Source organism: Mandrillus leucophaeus, unplaced genomic scaffold (assembly GCF_000951045.1).
Source record: "Mandrillus leucophaeus isolate KB7577 unplaced genomic scaffold, Mleu.le_1.0 Scaffold1985, whole genome shotgun sequence".
In the NCBI taxonomy this organism is placed as follows: Eukaryota; Metazoa; Chordata; class Mammalia; order Primates; family Cercopithecidae; genus Mandrillus; species Mandrillus leucophaeus.
Window position 1 is genome coordinate 835 of NW_012102015.1, and position 815 is coordinate 1,649.

The 815-nt window shown below is 70.4% G+C and overlaps 1 pseudogene; it reads left to right on the forward strand.

The window, feature by feature from the left end:
• Positions 1-815, forward strand: part of LOC105538750 — a 2,414-nt pseudogene that overhangs the window by 354 nt on the left and 1,245 nt on the right.

An 815-nucleotide genomic window follows, 5' to 3' on the forward strand; every position in this document is an offset into this window, starting at 1 on the left:
CTCCTCCTGCTCCCGGCTGCGGCCGGGGGGCCCAGCCACGGCCTCACGACAACCTCTTTGGTCTCAGCTGCGGCCCAGTTCCCGCTTCGCGGCCTTTGTAGGCCCCAAACGTCCTGAAGCCGGGCCCCACGGTGGCCTCTCCGGGCCCGGCTCCTGCCCTCCGACTGCGTCTCCACGCCCTTGACTTCCTCCAGCCAGCCTCTCCAGGCCCAGATCCTCCTGACGGCGGCCTCTGCAGGCCCACGCTGGCTTCGAGTCTCGGCCTCTCCAGGGCTCCCTCCTGCTCCCGGCGTCCCCTGCGGGCCGAACTCTTCACCCAGTCGGCCTCCACCGGCCCATCTCCTGCCTCTCCGCGGCCTCCCCAGCTGCCAGACTTCCTCAGGTCAGCCTCTCCAGGCCCAGCTCCTCCTGCCTGCCACTGGCCTCTTGAGGCCGCTCACGCCTCTGGGCGGCCTCCTCAGGCCCAGGACTTGACCTCCAGTCGGCCTCCACAGGCCCAGCCTCCTGCCTCCCGAAGGCCTGCGCAGGCCCAGCCTCTGCCTCCCAGCGGACTCTCCACGCCCAGCTCTCGACTGACTGCGGCCTCCGCAGGCCACAGCTCCTCCTGCCTTTCGGCAACTCCACAGGGCCCCGTTGTTGCCTCCCAGTGGCCTCGTTAGGCCCGACCCATTCGTCACGGGGAACAGCCTTTCGAGACAGAGCCTGTGCCTTTTGGCGGCCTCTCCAGCCCCCGAAATTCCTCAGGCCGGCCCCTCCAGGCCCAGTTGCGGCCCCCCGGCCTCCCTTCCAGGCCCAGCTCCTCCTGCTCCCGGCTG